The sequence below is a fragment of the Opisthocomus hoazin genome, chromosome 6 (assembly GCF_030867145.1).
Source record: "Opisthocomus hoazin isolate bOpiHoa1 chromosome 6, bOpiHoa1.hap1, whole genome shotgun sequence".
In the NCBI taxonomy this organism is placed as follows: Eukaryota; Metazoa; Chordata; class Aves; order Opisthocomiformes; family Opisthocomidae; genus Opisthocomus; species Opisthocomus hoazin.
In genome coordinates this window covers 61,998,034-62,020,487 of record NC_134419.1, presented here as the reverse complement: position 1 = coordinate 62,020,487, position 22,454 = coordinate 61,998,034, and the positions used below count along the sequence as shown (strand labels likewise).

Below are 22,454 nucleotides of genomic sequence, written 5' to 3'. Positions count from 1 at the left end.
ATTCCTTGATCCCTGACCTTTTAGGCTTTCAAACCAACACATATTCAGTGACTAATCATTACTGTGCAAACTAAACCCAGCTAATCTTCTTAATAAATTGTGAAGTCTTGTATGTCTCATGGTTTCAGTGATGGCTTTTCTCCCCGTCTGGAACACTGCAGAATATCAAAACAAATGGGTCATGGCTTTATGTATTTGTTTAAAGATTGAATCTATGTCATCTCATGATAGAGTCTTGAGTTGAGCAGGTTTTACAAGCGTATAAGACTCTTAGGAATGAAAAGTCAGTCAATGCCATTTTCATTTACTTATTAGATAATAAAAATGTGAGGGCAAAAACAGTTTGTGCAAAACTATTTTTTAAATGTGGAAACTTACCAGAAACTGAAGAGCCTGTAATAAATTCAGCTTCTTTTCCATGAAAAGGAATTCCTTATGCCTTACTCTTTCCTTCCTTCTAGCAGGTCTGGAGACTCGATATATCAGGAAGCAGGAGCATTTCTTTTTGAGATTTAAATCTGGAATCAGAAACAACAATTTGAGGCTGTCGTCCCTGACTGTTCATAAATTGTAATCTAGGGCTCCCCAGAATTGCTACATCTGTTTAAAAAAGCCCCAACATGACATTGTCAGAAATGTATTTTTTAGTAGCACATACATTTTGTATCACATATACTCTGATTTTTACATTAGACAAAGGTTGAATTTTTGAACTTTGGTTTATGCTGTGTAAGAGCTGGGACCTTGTTTTGGGGCTTATCGTATAGTTACAACACTCTTGGAACTTCTCATTTAAAGAAAGCATAAAAAATGAAAAAAATTTTTGTTAAAATTGCTGTGTTTGGTCTCTGTATGAAGCATGTGCTCTTTGCAGAAGGAGTCATTTAGTTGTTTGAAATAATTCGTTGCTATTGTTGCATTAATTAGCAAAGGACAGATAGAAGCACAGGCAAGAAATTAACAATCGTGTTCTCTGTGAACAACAAAGAGAGGAGAATGAGGAAACGTCAGATGTGGTGATGTCTGCAACAGTTCAAAATCTGTGCTGCTAAGCCCATAGTTGCAGTTGAGATTGTGATGGAGCTTGTGATGCGAGTAGAGATTGTTGTTAGGATCACTGCCCTACCTCCTCCCTCTGTCTGAAGGATTGTGTCTGCTAAATGGAGAAACTACACGTTGTAAGAAAGAGTGCACTGCTTGTCTGATAGCTGCAGATGTTCATTATCTTGAGCAGTTCGGCTGCAGTATATTACCCAAGTGCACCCATCGCAGGAGCTGGTGGCACTTCCCTCACGGGGCTAGCTCTGCTGCAGCAAGCATGAGCTTCCTGCCTGCTTCCAGGCAATTGTGGGAAGAAGCCAGGGACGAGAAAGTAGAATCTCCAGAGTACAAGCAGTGCATTTCAGTGGCACTAGCTTCCTACTAGTGCTGTCAGGAAGCATTATATACCACATCAGTATCTGCAGCATGAGCTACAGACCTTCTCTGAAGGTTTGCTTATAAGCTAATTTATACATATGCATGTAAGTCTTTCCTTAGTTCCTTTATGCTGGGTAAGAATCACAGGGCAGTACAACAAGCTTTCAGAATTCTAGGTCTAGTGAGGAAGGCTGTCTTCCGGGACCTCTCCTGCCCTCTCCTCCACCTTTTGTGGAAGTGGCTTGGTGGTAGGAGAGTCAGTGGAGATGAAAGCCACAGGCTCCATCGTCACTTAGACTCTGGGCAACCTTCTGTAACGTTGTCAGCAAGTGACCTTAGACACTGTGATGCAGCTTAACATCAGAAAAGGTATGGAGATGACTTCAAGCCAATTGAGCATTTTGTTCCTTCTCTGAGAACTATGTGTGAATCCGTGTAGAGGTACAACACGTGTACAATCTTCCTGAAGTGCTGTGTAACCTGTGAGCTGAAGAGAATTTTGGAGGGGTGGGGTGGTTGTTGTTGCACAGTTTAGGCCAGAGTCCTGTGTAAATTTCTAACTGAAGATAGAGTTAACAATGTTGAGGTGGCCCTGCATTGCTTCCAGTTGTTGATGCTGGTATAGCAGATGAAGAGCTAGGAAGGATAGGTTATTTTTCTTCCTCCATTTTCTTTTTCCATTTGGGAATATGAGTTTTACTGGAGAATATTCTACTGAAACCAGGCTGCAGCACTAATAATGTTCATGCAGTACAGTACTCTTCGTTTTATTGTCTCTTTTAATCAACTTTAGTGAGACAATAGAAGACCAGTATTTCTCTTCTTATAGATATTTCTTGCATAAATAGATGTTCAGGGTCTAATTCGATATGACAGGTCCTATCAGGTGAAAACTTCTAAATAGGTTCTCCTGTTTTTATCCTCAGTTCTCCTAAATGTACAGTAATTGCTATACAGTGGATTTAATGTATTTTAGAGTTATAATGAGAAAATTGAAATATCAATTAAAAAAACAAGTGCAACTCAGTTTTTTGTTAGATGTTTCTTTGTATTGGTCTTCTCAGTTCTGTGTAGGTACAAACAGCAAAAATTGATAGGCACTGAGATTCATTACTGAAGCTATCTAAAAAGGTCAAACACATCTAGTACCAATTCATAACTTAGACTGTATTCATCACTCATGTTGTTTTGACTGAAATAGAATAATACTGGTGATAAATACAATCCAGTTTTCCATTCAGGCTGCTGTTGATTGGAATGATCAGATTATTTAGTGAATAGAAATAACTCTAGGATGGGAGAAAGACAGGCATAGGTATTGTATTGCTTATGAAAGCTTGAATTACTAAGCCTTTCTAATTATTTATTATAATTTGTTGTTTGTTATAACAAATTATTTAACAAATATGACAGATTTGCTACATGTGTTATTTATTATAATTGTATAAATAATCTTTTTTATGTTACTTATGTTGACGTACTGACAGTGTGTCAGCATAGAAAGGAAGCACATTGCCTGCTTCAAGGATGCTGAAGTTCTGATTTTTGTTGATTTGAGCACCTAAAATGATGTCAGTTTTTCCCAAGCTTCTTGAGACTTCAAATGTTGACTGGAAAACCTGAAACAAAAAGTTGATTTCTGGTATTAATCTCTTACTGGTCCATTTGCACATATTTGGGGAAGAGAATTTTCAGTGCTATTTTGGCCTTTTGGCTCTGCTTGCAAGGTAAGTAAGATTGAAAAATCATTAAGGTGATTTCAGAAACATTCTGTTTAGACTTGACTTAAAAACATTTAAAATATTTTTGGATGACAATGGTGGAAAATTTGTATGTTTTTTCCGAAGTGGTTGAACCATTACTAATTCAGTGTTTCCTGGTCTTACCCATACAATGCAGCAGAGGCTTTGAACTTCTTTTTCAAATAGTATCCTTTAAGAGTAATTATTACAGTGTTTTACTTCATAAATGTGTCGTTAGTTAATTACTAGATTCACCAGTCTTCTGGGGGCTGACATGGAGCTTAAACTGAAGTCGCATAAAATAATGGCTGAACAACAGAAAAGCTGAGGCTGGCGCTGAGACCACAGAAAAAAGGGCTTGTGCACTAGTGCACGTTTGCTGCATTAACAGAAAGCACACCAAAAGGTGTAAGAACCTGACCCTCTGACTGCTCAGAAGTCTGAAAATAATTTAGTATTATTGGTGTGTTCCCAGAAGGGAACAGGGAAGTGGTAAATTGCAGTCCCAACTCGAAGTCAATGTGGTCTAGCCTTGTACGAGTTTGGGCAATAATTTCAGTTTTGTCATTGCTCCACAGGAGCCCTGAGATGTTTCTTCCAGCGACTTGCTGAAGTGTTTGTGTCTTTTAACTGCCTTAATAGGAGTATTTAAATACATAGCAGCTCACTTGTGAATGGCAAAGAAACAGATGATGAAAACAGTAGAAAGAGAATAATTGAGAATGTTCAGCTGTAGTAATTCCAACAAGATGTTTGTCTTGGTTTTTCTCTGCGTTGGGATTCCCAAGTGTTTTCTTTGACTTCTTGCTAAAGGTACTGTTAAGAGGGAGCTTTGCTTTGAGCTTACAGAACAATTCCCATTTTCTTGTTAAAGGAGAGTCACTGACAGTAGGCCAGCCATAAATGAACATCATTCCATGTTTCATATCCTCCTCCTCATCAGATCAGGTACCTCGCCAAGTTGTGGTTAGCAGGTCTAATTCTCTGTATTGCTTGCTGACTGCAAGACTGTAGGTTGCCTAGGCCTTCAGCACTGCTTCCTTTAGCCTTCAGCCAGTGGCTCAGCTGCTGCACTCTCTTTCCCTATTCTTCTTTAAATTGCTTTTACTATAACTGTTAAAAGCAGGTTTTTTGCTTCAGTTTTCTTCTGGCTAGATGAAAGTGAGGAACTGTCAGTATCGGCTTCGCAGCCCATAAAAGACTCTGTGCTATTGATAGTTTTCACCACAGTATTTTGGAAGTTGTACCGTTGTAGGAAGCTGCCAATGTGCATTTCTGTAGCCTGTGGACCTGCCCGAGGCCACACAGTAAAGTGGCACTCCTCGCTGGTTTGCATGTCTCCACCCCGGTATGCCGTAACCGCCGGGGGCTTGCCCCGTGCCCGAGGAGGTTATCCCATCCCAGTAAAAACTCTAGAGGATTAACTAGTTCACTGTAATGACAATGCTGCTGCGTTGTCAGGGCATCCACTGCTGCAGGGTTCTGATACAGCCAGTTCTTTAAACTCAATGTTTGGTTTGTAACAGTCTCCACAGGAGCTGCTGCTTTGGTCAGTTAGATTGGTGGACTTCCTGATGGCAGGTTTCAACTTGAACGGGATAGTGCTATTCGCACAACACTGTCATAAGTTGTTTTGGCTCTGTAAAGTCAGTCCGAGGAAATAAATTTCTTTCTTTACAGTTCCCTGTGCAATCTGTAGATGGCTGCTTCTCAGACTCTAGCTCTTGGTTCACAGTTCCCTGCTGTCACTGACTGACTGTTCAGCCTATGTTTTGCTTCAAGGAGATGTGACCTTTTTGTAGTTTTTGTTTACTCTAAGTCATGAGGTCTCAGCTGGTGAATCTGAAAGTTTGTGGACGTGCTGGAGATCACTATCTGTTCCAAGTTCAAATGGTGCTGCACTTGTTTCTTTTGTGGTTTGGATTGTGTGCTTCTAGAAGGCGCTATTCTTTAAAACTCATCTAGTTTACTAGCAGTCTCATCTATTCACCTTCATATGAGCCTCATGTAAATACCAAAAGGAATGACACCGCTACTTCAGCTGTTCTCTTGGTATAGGAAATAGGCTTTTTTCAAAAACACAGTATTTTAATGAAATGGCTTTCTGCAGAAAGCACAGCTCAGGAGAGGCAGAACAGAGGAAGTGTCTTCTTGATTCTACCCTTACTTTGAGAGCTGGTTAGCTTCTCACACAGACGTGCTTGCAGCAGTCTTGCTTGAATGCTGGTGTGTTGTCCAGGAGAAGTGAAGTACGTGGGCTCAAGACTTATCTTCTATATGGAAAAAAAGCATAGAGCTTTCTATCTCAGGCTTCCATAACGTCTTTGTGGTGGCAGAGTAGCAGGAAGAGATCTATGATCTTTTTTGGATGAACAGCATTTGGATCTGCTGGGAAACATGCAACTAAGACTTGGCTGCATTGTTTCCTGGGGAGTATCTCATCTCCTTGTACTGGTACTTCTGTGATGTGAGGGTTTTAGCAGAATCTTAGAAGATCACGCTTCTTCAGGTGGTCCAATATTTAAAGCAGTGCAGCATTGTTAAATTTCAGATTGGCCTATTGAAATTTAGTGAAAAGACTGGATTCCTGGGCAGGATGGAAACTCAGGAAAATGGGGATGACTGCTTAGAGAAGTGAAAAAGAGGAGAAGGAAAAGGTAAAATCAAGAGTTGATGAGAAATTGTTTGGCCTAAGAGTATGGATTCATCATGTCTGTCAGTGGCCCTTTTAAATAACAGTCCACCTTTTAGATGTTCTCGCATCTGTGATCTCTGCTCTGAAAAATCTCCACTTGCATTCTTTCATCTTACAGCTGGAATATTGAATAAGTGACCTTTTCCTGACTCAGACACATTGTTGTCTCTGACCTCTTCAAATCATGGTTTCACCTTTGTTGCTGCCAGATGCCTGACTACCTTCCGTCTCCCATTTCTCTGCACCTCAAAAACTATCCTTCATTCCTAGTTGAGTCTTCCCTGTTGATCTGTCACAGAGCTGCTTTTCTCACCACTTGCCTCTCAGATCATTACAATTGACAGGCATTTACATTTTATTCCACTTTAGGAAAGCAGCTTCCATATGGAAAACACATTTTATTTTATGTTTGATTTGTCCAGGAGCTGATCTCAGTTATAATAACTGTTTCTCATTCAGAGTTGCTGCTTTTCTTTCTCTGTTTTCCAGCTGGACTGTTTGAGGTATAGGAGGTCAAGTGACTCGTCCCAGGCTATGAGTCAGTGCTGTGAATTTGGACTAGGACCCAGTATCCTAAAGGTTCCCAGTCTCCTCTTCTGACCATCACTAGACCATGCAGCATGGCTGGAAGGCTTGGCTCTGTGGAAAAATACAAATTAAGAACACTGAGTTTGAATCTTTAATTCTCAGAATGTAGTTATTGAGCCTTGTTCAGATTACAATGAAAACGTGTTTTTTTAAGTAAATAAACCGTGTACCAGCTTTTGGGTTTTGGCTTTGTCTCTTTCTCTGCCCAGCTGAGTAGCGGCAAAATGGTTTTTATCAGCAACTAGTAAAGGAAGCAAAACATGAAGGGGAAGAAAACTAGAAATGTTTGGCTTAACTCTGGCCATGATTTAACACATATTTTGGACAGACTGACTGCTTTTGTAGCTGCATGCAATTGCTGTTGAATGCCTCTTCCATTTAATTTGAGCACATTGCTGTTTATAATTTGAGGTTCAAACCCTCTGCTTTATCTGTCATATATACTGAGTTTTCCCAAGGGTGCCTTCTGTAACATGCTTTGGAGATCTTAGTTAAGAAATTCTGTTTTCCGAGCAGCTCCACAGGGTGATGGTGGCTCTCGTCCATTTTCTAAAGTATGATTAAAGTGCAGGGAAGGTGGTGCAAGAGTTTCTGCTAAGTTTGGGACTCCAGTCTGAGGTATTTAGACTTGATTTATCAAGAAAAAGAAATTATGTTGCTTGTGCTTTAAAGGATTTTGGCCATTACTGGCTGGTTGTTTTTTAAAGAAAAGTGAATACAAAAATTGCTTGTTTGTGAACAACATCTATGTATTTCCGCAAGATGCAGTTTCATAGAGTTGATTTCACAGAGACTTCTGTCACAGATTTTGGACTGGCAGCACCTGTGGCTTGTTGTCTACGCAGTGATGAAATAATTACTCTGCAGGCATGAACTCTTTTGCTGAGGTCTGATCAAATCTTTTGGTGTTTTCTTTGCCCGTCCACTGGCTCCTCGTCCTAGTCTCCAGGCTGATCTAGTAAAAGTGTGAAATAACAGTCTCCCCAGCCAAGTCTTAGTCCTTGTTCTTAAGCATTATAGTGCTAGGCGTTCCCATCTGAATGTATTGATGGGGCAAAGTTATTCCTGTTTCAGTGAGCAGTGGTACAGTTGCACTGAAGCTCTCCAGAAGACTGTCCCAGGGCAGATGAGAGAAACAGGAATGTTCAGATTAATCGGTTGGAGAGTTGCAAAATTATAGGCAGTTGAAAAGAGACTTTTATAATGCAGAATATTGGCTAATCTTAGCTTTTGTTGAATCAGCTGTGAATAGAATGAAGCTGACAATGGCATGTTGGTTTGGCAAGAGTCACTGTTACATTATCAATATGGCCATCAGGCTGAGTTCTGAAGAAAATAAAACTTAACTGATAGGCTGCACAAATTTTGCTAGGTACCTGTGCTCCGACTTTGTATTTCCTGTTTTCTTTTGGATAACGTACAGGCCCCTGGCTGACTCTTCCTTCTTTGTCACCTCATACGTGATTAGGGCTAGATTCACTTCTAGTCGTAGAATACTGATAAATCTGTCATCAGCGCTTCGACTTGTGTATCTATATTACTATAAACCAGTGATAACAGCACTCCTGACTATACATTATGTAGTCCTTTGCCGGATATTTACAATAGAGGAGCTCATCTAGATTTGAAAGTACCCAAGTGTGACGATGCCACACTGCTTTTGGTCAACTAAGCAAATTACCAGAGATGACTGGTTCCTATGTCAAATGTTTTTTATGATCTTCAGAATTTGTTACTGATGTTCATTTCTGTTTAGATTCTGCCTCCTAGGTAAACATAGCTGTAGCAGATTGGAGACGCTTCCATCACATCTGTAAATTGACCAGCTTGCTAGGTTTTAATTTGAATTTTAATTTAAAATTTGAATAGTTTTGTTAGCCTCTGTATGGTGGGAAACACAGATGGCACTCTCACTGGTGCTTCCCTAAAAATACTGAGTAAAGAGGTTTAGCTCCAGTGTAATTTAAGGTTGCATTGAAAAAATGGTTGCAGGTGAAATGGCATCCACATGCAATAAGATTCCACGGGAGATATTTGAAGGTTAACGATTCTTGTAAGATGTCTGCTCTTTGAAATTCAATCCTCATGGAAATTCATATTCTCATGAAAATTTCAACCAACTCCTAACAGACTAGAACTGGACCAAATCTGTCTGGTTTTGATTTTAACTGGAATCAAGGCTGTTGGTTTGGTATTGGACAACTTCAAGGTGACTGACCCGCATAGCTGAAGTTAATTTTTTGCTGAAATGTTAGGTGAATCAGGTCATTACAGTTGAGGTTCTGATTACAACTGCTCTCTAACAGGCTTCACATAATCACGTGCACGCATAACTTTTTAAACTCATTTTGTTTATCAGTTTATACCGATACACGCGGAGTGAGGAAGTGTTGCATGCTGTGGAGGTTGCGGGGCGGGCAGGAGAGAGTGTTGGTTCAGTTTGGTTTTGTTTTGTTTAAGCTTGAATTTGAACTCTGGAGGTAGGATTTTCCAAAGGATATCAGTCTTGGGTATTTTTGAGACAGACCCTTGTGAAATGGAGAACATCTGGTTCAACATTGTTAATCTCCATTTGAAGAATGCCAGTTAGTTATTACTCAGACTTTATGGTGAAAAGAAAATATTTTGTTTTCCGACATTGTCTGTTGTTTTTCTGCTTTTGAAACTTATTCTGAGATAGAGGAACAGGAACAATGTGCATTTTGTAAATGTAATGAATGTGTTACGTAAGCAATGGATTTATTTTTTTTTTTAGCTCTGCAACTGCGAAATGGTTGTTTTAGTGCTAGCTCAGTCTGGAAAGATGAGCTACTCTAAATAGCAAATTATGGTTCTGCTTATTTTATTGTGGGGTTACAGTATACAAACTTGCAGTGTAAACTGTTGCATTCAAATGAGAGAAAATGAGGGCTAGGGAGGCTTGCCTGGTTTTTCACCTGCTGCAGTGAACTTCTGACTTCACAGAATTTGTGTAAAGCCTAGGAAAGCATTAAAGTTTAACAGCTACCGGTCTTTCATCAAATCATTTGTAACAACCAGTGCTTGGAATACCAGTTGCTCCCTTGGGTTTCATATATGCAACACAAGAATGCAATTTTACTTTCACTCTTTCTCATTTTGATTTTGCTCCTCTTTAATAAAAATTACCAAACACTTTGTAAGGTCTGCTTTGCAGTGTACTTTGCCAGCCTCCCATAACTGTAGCTAGTAAGGAGAATGGAAATGTTTACTTTTTTCTTTCTTTTCATCTTTTTTCCCTGCTTGGAACAGCCCTCTATATTGCCAATGGCAGTTGACACTGACATTTCTTCTTTCTTCCACAGTGCTCTACAATCTGGGCAAATTATTATTTTGCTTATGACACAGAAATCAAGGTAATGTAAAGTGCATTTCAGCAAATATCCCAAATAAATGCTGCTCTTACCTTTTGAATTTCCACTGTCCTATCTTTTTGTTCCAGAAACTCTGCTCTTGAGGTTAGTTGCTGAACATGGGAACAGGTAGTTTGCAGCAAAGGCTCTGCCTCGTTGTTGCAAGAGGTTAGTAGTATGAAGAACAAAGGAAAAGCCCTAACCTCCACTTTTTTTATTAGCAGGTTTATTTTTTACCGAGCTTTTTTCTGTAAGAAATAGCCTTTGGAAGATTTAAGTAAAAACAAACAGCTTCCACAAATTTTGCTACTTAACAATAATTGGAAAGTTAAATTCAGCAAGTTCTGGTGGTGTTTTGCTTGGGGGAAGGGGAAGGTACCTGTATGTATAAGATCTCTTCTGAAGTGGGGGAAAAATTGGTGGGAAATCTGTTTTATCTTTATTGAATTTTCTTTTTAATCAATTATGACATGGTGCACCAAGAATGGCTATTCTCCCCCCCCCCCCCCCCCCGAATTCTTCAACAAGTAGCAAATTATTTAAGATAAATGCCTACTGCTGTAGACAGCTGCCAGAATAGAAGTGAAAATAAACTGGTGAAAGGAAACTGCCCAGTTCATGGAAAGGGCAGCAACGATATAGTGCAGCAAGTCCATGACACTTCTGGATACACATGCTGAAAGACTTACCCTGGCTGGCCTGCTACAAATCTCCCAGTAATTCATTAAGGGGAAACGCTCCTTGCAACATTTCACTCCTATTTTAACACCCTTTGTCTTTAACTTCCATACGCAGTGGGTTCATTCCTATGTCAAGTGAGCCTCAGTGAAACCAGTTTTTCATTCCTGATACAGCATACTGTTTTCTTGAGTAGAAAGGTTAGATGGATGCTTTTACTGTAAGTATTTTAACAGTCTGTGGTGTTTTTTCAAGGTTGGGGGTCAAAAGAAGGATATGATCATTGTGATCCAGTAAATAATGTAGATTAAAGTAGCATGACTACTGACTGAGATGGGTGGATGTTGTCATGTTTTCCTGTAATTTTGAGAAAGTGCCTTGAAGAATCAGTCATCCTCTAAATATAAAGCGATCAGCTGTATATTAAGATGGAAATAGAAAAACATATCCTGCTTATTCTGATCTGCTTAAAATCTCTGAAATTTCAGAAATAATTTATTTTCATTATCACAGGGGCCAATTTGCTCTAATTGTCTAGTGAGGAATCCCACTAACTTCACTCTGCATTTTTCTGAATGCTGACCGCGGGATTTGACCTGGTTAAACAAAGGAGCTTGCCATTTATTTTAGCTAGTATTTAGTTACATCAAACCTCTCTGTTCCTCCTTATGTAACTTGCCAACCCTAAAGAAAGTTGTAGCTAAGTCCTGGTTTAGTAATTTTGTATTTCTAAAACAGATCAGAGTGACGGGACAGTACGTGAATTTACACAATAGCTGCTGAAATATGTTGGCGGAAAGCTGGGTCTGGATAACCTGAGTGTATCCACAGAAGTAAAACTTGTCCACAGAAGTAAAAATTTTTTGCTCGTAGTTTACAGTTTTATGAGATTAGGCAAGTTGGGAGGGCAAAGTATGGCAATACCAGTACTTCTGTTAAACTTTTTTTTAGTACTGTAATAGCTGCATAATGGCATACTGGCAGTTGTTGCCATATCTAGAGCTGATTTGATTTTCTGAACAGCCATGCAGTTCCTTGAGCATAGTTTGTGGAGAATGGTTCTATCAAGAGAATGTTTCAGAACGATTCTATCAGGCATGCAATTCAACAGGCAGTCTGTTTTACATTAGTGTGTCTCTGGCTACAGGTTCCAGTTTTTTTAAGGTCTTATTGTTATTTCCCAATCTATAAAGTGGCCCATCGTTGATGGCATCCTGTGAGGCCTCTGGATTTCGTTCATAAACCTTTGCAGTCTGATGGGATTTCCATGGTCGAGACGCATTCCGTTGTGCATATGCAGACATACATACGTGCGCATGCTGCAGTCTTATCTGCATAAAGGAAACTCCTCTTTACAGAGGCATATAAATGAAACATCATCTGACTGAAAAATGTTTATACTGGGCCAGGAGTGGGCTGCATGTTCACATTGGTCCAGTAAGAAAGCTAACCTTTATAATACTTGGACGTTTTGTTGCCTGTGTCTTGTTTGTTTGCTTGTTTTTAAATTGTTTTTTACTAGTACAAATCAGTGTGACTGAAGGTACCAGACTCTAGGCACCTCTGACTCCTGTTAACTCTCCTGTAGATTTCAGCTTGGAAATTCAGTGAGCTGCTGTTTCCTTGGTTTAACACAAATGGTAGTTGGATTTGCTTGTTGTAACCAGGATAGAAACGTCCAGTGTTACAAAGCAAAGAAAGCAAACCCCGTGCACAGTATTTTTTCACTCACTGCATGAAGTTTGAGACTTCAGCACCAATTTCTTCAAGACTCCACCCTTACAAGTGATTAAAACGTTCTCATGTTTGTATGTGGGTGCATGTTTGCTGTTCATTTCTTAAAAACCCTGAGGAATCTGTATTTGGCATGATATGGAAGTGCCATGCTTGACACTCTTATTATGCACATAGAACATTATTAAAGTTTCCTTTTCACCCTTAAAATTTTGCATTGTATTTGGTGTCTAAATATTGCTTGATGTACTATGGTTAGTTAAAAAAAACCTATCCCTGCTCTGTCAGATACCTGCATCTCCTGCTTGGTATATTATCATGTGCTCTGTGAACAGAGTACAGTGATGCTGTCTGAATTCCAGCATCAGAGTTCACAGTATAGTACCCCTTTGCACCATTTCAGAACCTGAAATTTCTCTTGTGTGTTTTATTCTAGTTACTTGTAATGGCCCTTTGTCACTTTGTGTTACTAACCCACCAACAGTGTTCCACTTTTTTAGTCAGCTTGCATTCTGTTTTCTTCACGCTTACCTGTATGATTCCTTATCCTTGACTGTAAGTTGCGTCCTCAAAATAACAGATACCTACCTCAGCACTATCTTAGCATAAACAGACCTTCAGAGGAATGCTAAACCAAAGTACTATAAATATAAAAAACAAGTGGTGATTAAAGTAGAAGAACTAAAGACAGTAGTGAGCTTAGCAGCTAAAAGAGAAAAGAGTGAGTGATGAGTCTTAATACTGTTTTGGGCTAATGTGATGGATATGGTTTTAGCTAATGACTTGCTATTACAAACATCTCAACGAAACAAAGTGATGCCACCTGGTAAAGTGGTAGATTCACTGGTTTTTGTAACTAAAATTAGTGAACTGTTAAGCACACAGTGAACTGTGCTTAGTAAGCAGTGAACTGTGCTTAGTAACCCATTGCAGAAGTGTTTTTCTTTATCAGATGAGCTGTATTAGCAGGAATCATTACAAGCACTGGCAGATTTAACCTAACTCAAAAATGCAGACTGATTCAAGGTGGAAACAAATAAAAGGCACTACACTGTGCTTTGATCACAATGATATTTTTTTTCCTGCTTGTAGTATGCTGTTTATAATTAACTTTGAGAAATAAGCAGTCCTTTTATTAATTAAAATTTTATATGTACTTAATAGGTAGACCTCATCTAAGATGTGTTTTCGGTATTTCTCCTTTTCAGAGTATTATGAGAAGTTGACTGCCATATATGAACTGAACATCGCAGAGGGCATGGTTTTGCTGCCTTAAAGCAATGATCTCCTGAAGTACAAGTAGCATGCTTATAAGAAAGCAGCAAAACATAAAATGTGATTAATTTCTTTTCAGAAGTCCTAGAGGGTCAGGGCTTGTGACACCCACTAGCTTCACCTTTTATCTTGAATTTTTTTCTTGATGAGAACACAAGGGTACAAAGGTTTGTGTTACTGCTGGAGATATGTCGGAGAGTTTTGTTAAGTAAGTTGTGGGGGAGGCTTTCAAGGGCTTAAAAAATACATGTGCCTAAATCTTATCAAGTCTTTCAAGGAGTCTAGCACTTAGTGTGCCTTTGCCAGAGGTATAATTTTCTCTTATTTAATTTAGAAACCTTAAAAATGGAGGCAATTCTGTTTCACACTACAAAGTAGGCCTGTTCCGATCACAACTTTAGTTAATGCTTACTTGCCTCTTGTTTGGTTTATAATTGCTTCTGAATGACTTCGTTAGGGTTGATCCATTCAGTAGAGCTCACTAATGTAGAGCGGGTAATAACATCCATTAAATAAATACGTGTTTGTTGGCAGTCAGAAGCTTACCTCCTCTTTAGGTCTCTATTTCTATCTGCTGTCTTTTTTTGGCTGTAAGCTTTTTGTTCCATACCTTGGCTGGTACAATGTGCTTCATTAGTGCTACTATATTTTTTTTTCCTTCACATTTTAAATTGAATTCATGTTTTGTTACTGCTTGTTGATTGTAAGTCTAACTTCCTAAACAGATACATAATCAGGGATGATTGTTGTAGTTCTGCTGATTTGATAATTTGTACATGATGTTCTTCGGCTAACAGAAGCTTAAAAACATGACATAAATGTTTGTATACAGCTTGCTGTGTAATCAAGGAAAAGCTTACTCTTGGAACCTTCTTTTGTATAGGCTGCAAACTTTTAAATGCTTCATTCCAAATAATAGCGCTTCTCATCAAAACTCAGGAGTTAACCTGAAGCTTGGAATAGATGAATGCACTTACAGAGGCTCCCAGAACTTAAATCAGAAAAACATTTCTGAGCTTGGTTATTTCCTGTTAATTTCTTACTGTTGGTTTTGTTTTTTTCTTCTCTCTGTTTGCCTTTGAGACAAAAAGGAACAGCACAGAACAAGAGCTGTGCTCGAAGAACTCTACTTGGCCAGAATCGGAAAGGACTAGCAGGCTCAGGGCAGCCTTCCTCTCTTCCGCCTCCTCCTTTTCTGTCTCCCTTAATAGGTTCTAGACTGGAATTGAAGGCCGACTTATAGATCAGTCTTTTTTCACGTCAAAAATGGACTCGTTGCATGTATGTGCTTGTCTATAAGCTGGCATTTGGTTCTTATCTGTGTTGTGGTACTAGAGAACGCAGACAGAGATCTTCCAGGAGGAAAATTCAAGAGCTCTTTTAATCAAGTCTGGGGAGCTCTGCATAGTATGGGACAAAATTTTAAGGGGGATATTTCAGAAAAACAGCATTGCCTGTGGCTTAGCATTTATACGGTTCTCAAATGCACACAATTCTTATACAATTTTTAAGGTTTTTCTTAAATTATCGGTTTTAATATATTGATATACATTTGGGAGATCTCTTTGTGTACAAATAAGACGATGTATAACCTTAAAATTAACATTTAATACATTTCTATAATCCATAAGATTCTGTTTTTGTAGAAATAGTTTCTTCGTTGCTGTATGTGAGGTGGGAAATGGTTTTATGTATTCCACAGGCTTTAAGAAAAGGAGAGAATTTGCTCTTGAAAGTGTGTGGGGTTTTGCTTGTTTTTGCCAGAGCATTCATTTTTTTGAAACAATTAGTAACTTTGAAAAACTAGAAAGCATTTTGAGAACTTTTCAGTTTCACAAGAAGGATCTGTACCTTATTGAGACAATACTAAATACTGTTGTCAGCCTTGAACACGCAAAGTAAAGTATCCCTAATTCTTGATCTCTTTTGGTAGCTAAAGTAATAGGTTAAAAACTTCTGTTACATAAATCATTATTTGCACTTAAGGATTATTTGTGTACCTTGCAGTTTGTGCAGGGCAGATGTATGCAAGCAAATATTGATGAAGTTCAAAACATGAGTCCCAAAGCTAAATTTTAAATAAAAGGACACATACAGGCCTGTGGGGTGGAGTGTCTGCCTTACCAAGATATCTTACTTTGGTACAGCAAGAAAGGAAATAAAATTTGTAATGCAGAGGGATAAACACGAAGCAGTATTATGAACAACACTGCTTTGCTGATTCTGCTTCTGCTTCAGGAAGTCATCCTTGCTTTAGGAAGCATCAAAAGTAGAAAAATGAGAGGCTAGGATCAAGACTAATGGGAACAAATCTAACTGGGCATGAAAAGAAGCAATGGTGCGAGTTAGAAATGTCAAGATTCCGTAAGGCTTTTTCTCCATTGAAAATGAAAAAGTAAAAAAGGTTGCAGATATGGAACTTGCATTAACCAGTGGCCACAAGTGTGTGCTCCAAGAATTGGCAGGAATTGTTGCTAGGATTTGAGACCTGGAGAGATTGCTTTCATCATGCTACTTATTCTTTGCAGTGTGTTGTTCCATTGAATGTATGGTAGCAAGTGCATTCTGCCGTTCTTCTATGACATTGTAAAAATGGGCAATCCAACAAGGAATCTGAGGTTAGTGTACTCTGACCAATCAGTTCCTTTCTCATCTGGTAAAGAGATGAATTACAGCGAGTGTTAGAGAAGAGGGAGGACATGTGGAGAGCAGGAGGTTTCAGAAATGTAAGTTTCCAAGTGTTCCAAAGCCTTAGAGATACATAGATATGAATAAAATAACTTTGCAGAACGCTGTATGCTGTAGTGAAATAGCTGCATATTTTCTGAATTAGGTCACATAAAATGCTGAATTAGCTCATCCCTACTTCAGCCTCTTCAGAAAGGAGCCAAGAGCCTGTTTGTTACTTGTCTGATAACTCAGCTCAACCATGGGAGAGGATTAAAGGCACAGCCTGATAGTCCTGTACCCTTTCATATGTTTAATGTTCTCAGTCTTTTCCTCCTGGGATTCTCTCTCCATCACCTAGTTCTCCTGTGAACAGCTGAGTATTTCGCGAGAGGGAGAGAAACCTCTAAATTCAGGACATGGGCCCACTTAGATTAGGGTTTAGGTTTTAGAATTCTTTGTGACAATCTTCCTTCAGGTGAGTTGAAAGTTTCCATTGCTTTGTCTTCTAGGTAAAATAAAACTCTCAGACACTTGGATTTGGATTTGTCTTGCTATCAGCACGCTAAAATACATTACAAAGAAGCCAACCCCAACACCACTAAAGTCTAGTGAACCTTCAGTAATCTGTGAAATCACTGCTAGCAACATTCGTACTTCATGAGGGCTACTTGCTAAAGAAAGCAGAGAAATAAACAGAAATTAAAGTGCATTGCAAAGCAATTAGCTACATTTAAATGAATGCCTGTAAGTAGGAGAGCCTGGTGTGAGTGAGTGTGCTGGTATTGGCAAGTAAAATCTTGTTTAAGAGGACTGGTGGAAATCAAGACACTTGCTGTATCACACCTGAACAATGCATGCATATGGCTGAGTAGTGAAAAGAGTCAGATACAGTAAAAGCACTGGGTTCTCTTCACCGTTTCAGTTGCTGTAAATAAGGAGCAGGTCCACTGAACAGAGCTGCACAGATGTGGAATAGCTTGGAGAAGTCCAAGCTGAATTAAAGTGACAGTGACAGCAGCATAGAGGGTAAAGTCTTCTATAAAAGTTAGGAAGGAGAACTGAGAAGTTCTTTTCAGGATGACTGCAAGTGGGGGCTATGGCTTAATCCTGTGTCTGCCTGGCCATGTGTTTTCTGTGTTACTGTAGGGATGTCTGTGGTGTGCTCTGAGAGATATTTAAATATTACACAGTAATTCGCAACATCTCAAATGCATTCCTAGTGTTGGACTTCCGAAGCATCAAGTGGTACTGGCTGATGGCCGGCAGCCTCATCCTTCGCATCAGTGACCTTTGGAGTGGCTCTGAATGCCAGATACACTGCTGTTGTCAGTTATGCTTATATTCCTTGCCCTTCTTAACACTGATCATAGACAGGCAATTGTGCTTTCCATTGGGACTTTATCGTAAGAAGACAAACACTGCTGGGATGCAGAGGATCCCTCTGCATGAGATTCGGAGTGAGTAGACTGAAGGCAAGAAGGCAGTGTTATGAGAGTGGGGGTGACTTAGGCACTGGCAGAGCAGGCAGAGCCCAGGGAGTGGAAAAATCCTGCCTTGAAGTGAGAAGAAAACAGGCCGGTGTTGAAAGTCTCACAGCAATGACAGTGGATATGTTTCCATTCCCAGTCTGTGCTGACCTTTCAGCAGTTTCAGCACGGCTCAGATTGCTTTGATCCAGTGAGTGGCACAGATTTGAGATGAGATCTCTGTAAGGTGATGGGGGAATCTCATTACAAAATTCTCTTTGCTTTTTGTGATACTTCTGGATTCATGTTTATTCCTGAATTGTATTATGCTCATGATCAAAGGTGCTCTCCTTTTTACTTTCTTGGAAACAGCTGGGTATTTGAAAGTATCGAAGGAGGAAAAAACACATAAAGGGAGAGTTCAGAAGTCTGTCTAAATTTTAGGCTTAAAATTTGAGTTACTAGTGTATACTGAGTTACTGAGTATCTAAAATAGCATCTTGCCACCTTTAAGGATTGATGTGCAGTGGGAAACAGGGATATTCATTTATTCCTGGGGAAGAGAATTGAAAACCTCCAGTTTCATCCTTGGCCTGTGATCAGGAGCAACAAATCAATTTGTCTCCTGTTCAAGGGAGAAACCCTAATACATCCACCAAAGTGCATAAGACCCTTACTGGAACATAAAGTGAAAAGATGGCAGTCCTTTAGGACTTTATGAAATGGGCATTCTCTCCATGTACAGATGGTGAAACTAAGCTCACAGAAGTTCTGGGAATGCCTGCAGAGCCCTTAATACAGGATGGTCAATGCTAAAATGTGAAATTATTTGAGAATGAGCTTTGGTGAGCTGCCATGGGGATTTCTTGGATGATTAAGAATCACTATGAGTAAATCTGGCCCACAAAGATTTACCTAGGATCATATGACAAGTTAATGGCTGTGCCAGGAATACAGTCTAGGTCTCTTGACTTCCAGTCCAGTGACTTACACACTGCCAAAAGCAAACAGGATGATTAATGAAAAAGCATCAACATGGATTTTGGCAAAAATAGGAAGCCGTAATATGTTTGACATGACAAATGCCAAAAGGCTGTTAAATTCACCTCTTAAAACCATTCAGCTTACAAGTACTTTAACAAATCTTAGTTGGACAAATGAGCAGAAGAGAACAAATGTGAAACTCCTCATTAATCTTCTTTTATTTAGTTAGTTCTGTAGTTCATAGAAATAATTCCTGCTCATCCAGAAGAGCGTTTACAAATTAGATGTTGGGGAAAAAAACCCAACATCTTTTATTTCTGTTGAGGCCCTGGTTAATTGTAAGAAATTTTATGTCCCACTGACCTTAGTAATGTCTTGGTTTTTTGGATGTTTCCGCCTTTTGGTTTGTTGTAATTTCCGGATATTTTTGGTCCTGTTTTCAGAGAGCATACCTAATTTACTATGTCCCTTTTAACTTGAGTTACAAAGTTTTAGAAGTTCAAGAAAAGTTTTTCTTGTGATGAAAAATGAAATTCTTGGTGAAAAAGGCTTTTATAGGATGATTGATAGGTCTACTGTATTTCTGGTTTTAAAATTCACTTTGTTCATTTTTTTGTAAAGCAGAATAGTGTTAATATTGCACTCTATTCAGACAAGTCCACTATAGGCACTCATATGTCAAAATGTTTCAAAAACATATAAAAAATAAAGAAATGAATAGAAGCTTCCTTGTTCCTTAAATTATTACTGTGTTACCCTGAACTGTAAGTGAACCCTTTTTGCTTATAAAAGAAGCAGCTGTTCATGCGATTGAAACCATGGTTCATTACAAGCTGACCTCAAATTCAGGAGTAGAACTTCCTCTATTTTACTACAACTATTCAGATGTGGACTAGAGATAAACAATAATCAAAATCAGGATGAAACTTGACTGGGAAGCTCTCTATACTCTTTGGCAGAATTATAGCAGCTCTTGGATCACCAAGAGTGATATAATGTTAAATGACCCTAAAACATTCCCCTCTCAAATGCAGCAGGTCTGTGCTGCCAACTCTGTGGCAAACAAAGGCTGATTGTAATGACTCCTTAAGCATAAGAGTATAGAAACGTTAATTATCACATTTTTTCACATTAAACATTTACAGAGAGTCAAGATGAAAATGGACGTGTTTGTGTTAATTTTACACTTCTTTTTGGGTAAATCGTGATTAAAACAGATTTGCCTTGTGGGTGTCCTATTTGAGTTTCATATCTTTTCTAAATGGTTTTGCTTTTTAGCTAATTTTGGAATTATATTGGTTGTAAAACAAAAGTAAGCTCATGTGCCACTACTGTTTTGACTGCGGATGTATGTCTAGAATAATGCCATACCATTAAAAAACGTAAACTAAATTGATGCTCATTACTAGCCAGCTCTTTTATAAGTGAAGTAGGGCAGTGACATAGTGCCTTGAATGTATGTTTCTCTCTTTTGGTCTATTGTGTTTGTTATCCCTCTTCTGTAGGTCCCTTGTTTGTTGTTGTCCAGTTTTGAGACACAGCAATTCTTTCTAATATTATTCATGACCCATATAACGAGACTTAGAGGTAAGATCTTTTACTATTTACTGGATTGCTATACAGAGTCCCTAAGATCTCATGATCAATTATAAATAGGAGATTCTTTATGAATGTGTATTTACTGTGATACATTTAATTACACAGATTTGGGCCAAAAAACTTTGAGTCAGAGTGAAAATACAATATGCATCAAATAGTAGCAATATTAATAGTACTTGTTTAGTAAACTGCAATTCTTCCTCATAACTGTTCAGACAACATTTCTGCATTCTGACCTAACTTCTTGTGGGAATGTTAAAAACTCGGTAATGGAAATGGATATCTGAGGTTTTTAATTGCGTTACATAAGTGTCTTAAGGAGTTGCGGGGAGAGTGGGGGAGAAGGAAAAAAAACAACAAAAAAAGCTGTGGTGTTATGCTTAGAAACCTGCTGGCTGGAGATGTATAATACTGTTTTGAGATCAGCTGATACTATCTTCCATTGATAGATAGTTTTCCTTCTGCCTTATTCACCCATTGAAGCAGTTGTGTTGTTTGACTCTCATTATTAATCTGCATAAAATTTGTTGATTTCCTTTACCCTCAGATTTTGAGAGGTGTTTTTACCAAAGATGAGGTTTGTTTAAACTGTCTAATCTTTGAACGTTATGGAAGCAAAAAGCGTTTCTGTTGAAGTCTCATTTTGAGGGAAGGTAATTGAAAAGCTAAAAATTTAGATTTCTCCGTAGTATTTTCTTAAATTTGTTGTATTTTCTTTGCTCATAATGTGTGCCTTGCACTCAGTAGAATTCCGTGTTATCTTTCTCCAGGTCTATCCCCTGCCCTTCCTGTAAAGAAGCCAGGAGGAGACCACCTGACTTTCACATCACAGTTTTACTAACTCCACAGCTTGGTTTGATGCCATCACCCTGCAGCTCCTTTAGATTACTCATGCCTTCATGCCTGCTTGCCAGAGGATCAAGGAGCCTCACCTGGATTCACACATGGAAAAGGTCAGAATGCCACTGAACTAGACTTTTTTTTTTTTTGAACTCTTTCTGCTTAAGCTATTGCCCTACTGGTGCAAACTTGGCCATGGTCTAAGCAGAGAAGAAAGCGGAAAGCAGAGAGGGAGAGCTGCTTAGCTGTGACTGTACTGTATGACATGGAGTCATGCTTAACACAGACCGTAGCTGTGTATTGCAAAATAAGACTGCTCTTCTCTCTGTCTGGACTGTTAGGGGTGAATCTCTTCCACACATTGCATGTATCCTGTTTACAGCTGGTCTTTACTTGGCCTGTTTTCATTTAGCTGCTGGACCCTCCTTAGAGTTGTGCCCTCTCTTCTTTCTTGTGTTGTGGGTCTTTACTCTTATGGGCCTTTCTTCTTCTCTGCTTGTGAACTTGTGACTTCCCTGCTTTCAAGACAGACTTTCTGGTTTTGTTTCCTGTCTGGTCACAGTGCTGCTGATTACTCATTGCATATTTTCTGTGTGAGTGATAATATTTTAGATTTCATCTTTTTAATTATTAGTAAGTGGTATTGTGGTCATTAGCTAAGTATGTCTACCTTGAGTATAATACAGGATCCTGTGTATCATGTCTGTTACTTGGACCCAACTGTGTTCTTTTTGAAGTGATAGTCTGCAAGTGCATTTACACTGCAAGTGTGCAGTGCTGTCACTCCTGAGACTGACCTTTTTTTTGCCTTCACAGGAAGGTGTGTGTTCAGGCTCTGCTGTCCCTCACATTCAGTGCAGGTGGAGTATGTCTAGCACAATTTCAGTTCCTCTCAGCTGCCTGGGGGATAAACATTCTGCGGATGAACTCTCTCTCACGTAGAGAAATCATGAAGATTTTGCTCCTACTATTGTTTGCTGCTGTTCTATTATCAGTCTTCAGTCCATGTAAATACCTGCTGGGAAAAAAAATAAACTCGAAACCCGGGGCAAATTCTGTATATAGCTTTGGTTGTCAGTCTCTTCTTCCATCAGTAATCTGTTCAAGTCGTCTTGGTTCAGTTTTGGTGAAGGTGAGTCCAAATGCTGTGTTTTCAGGATAGGCGCGTTTCCGGCCCATAATGGCACTATCTGCTTCTCAGGTATGCTGAGTTCTGTGTGTTCTAGCAGCATCACATCGTGATTCTAGGCCCTACTAGAAGGGACACTGTTCAACACTGACCATACCCAGAAATGATCAAGCTCCTCTGGCCATCAATGTAAAAAGAGCTATTGTTACTCTCAATTTCAGCCCCATGCCTCCCTGTTCATCTCCACAGAAATGTGTCCATTGG

The 22,454-nt window shown here is 39.1% G+C and overlaps 1 long non-coding RNA gene across 1 annotated transcript; it reads left to right on the top strand.

Moving 5' to 3' along the window:
* The first annotated feature begins 20,065 nt into the window (after positions 1-20,065).
* On the top strand, positions 20,066-22,011 carry LOC142361639 (uncharacterized). The gene is made up of 3 exons (XR_012764279.1): positions 20,066-20,209; positions 20,992-21,174; positions 21,878-22,011. It is a non-coding gene; the product is annotated as an uncharacterized LOC142361639 (long non-coding RNA).
* Positions 22,012-22,454: the final 443 nt, after the last annotated feature.